Consider the following 826-nt stretch of genomic DNA (forward strand, 5'->3'; position numbering starts at 1 on the left):
GATAACACAAAACCTTTTTACAATTGAAAAAAAATAATGTTATAAGCAAAATGACTGCTTTGTTGGTCCAATGAGTAAGAAATCTTCAAAATCCTCTTCCATGGCTGAAGGAAGTGTTGGATCAAAAGTGTCAACCGTTCCTCAACATATTCATATCAATAATCGTGTTTCGGAACTCAAGACCAGTATAAATAGACTCAAGCGTACCATTAAGAACGAAAGGAAGGCAACAACTTCAGGTATCTCTTGTCCTCCTTTTATTGATTCTCTTGAGACTAAGTCTATTGAATTCTCTAATTTTATTCAAGAAATAAAAGGATAAATGACTTCTTTGAATCCAGACACTACTTTGGTGTGTCCTAGTTGTAACTAGAGTCGTCCTCTTCCTAACCCTTTTAGGGTTTAGTGACTACAAAGACTTCATAGGAATTCGTGAGGCCAGTTATATTTCCTTGATAAGTCGAGTATCCTGATCTTGATCGATTGTTGAGTGTTCACTCGATCAAGATAGATAGAAATCACCAAAGTTATCTTCGTCCCAAACTTTGTTGATTCCACAAGTTTTATACTTGTGATGTGAATAATAATCTAGGCTGCACTTCGGGTTGCATAAGTCCGGATTTTGAGGTTAGCTAGACTTTGTCTATCGCTATCGATTTACATCACCTTTGATCAAACTATTTGATTGTAAAAATAAATCATATATAAGCTTATTTTGTGGGAAGCAGATTTGGTTTAAAATCTTCAATTGAGTTGAAGCAACTCTTAGTTGGTGTGTCGTCAGCTAAGGGAATCAATTGGGCGGAATCCTGCTGGGATTCAAGAG

The sequence above is a fragment of the Papaver somniferum genome, chromosome 4 (assembly GCF_003573695.1).
Source record: "Papaver somniferum cultivar HN1 chromosome 4, ASM357369v1, whole genome shotgun sequence".
Taxonomy (NCBI): domain Eukaryota; kingdom Viridiplantae; phylum Streptophyta; class Magnoliopsida; order Ranunculales; family Papaveraceae; genus Papaver; species Papaver somniferum.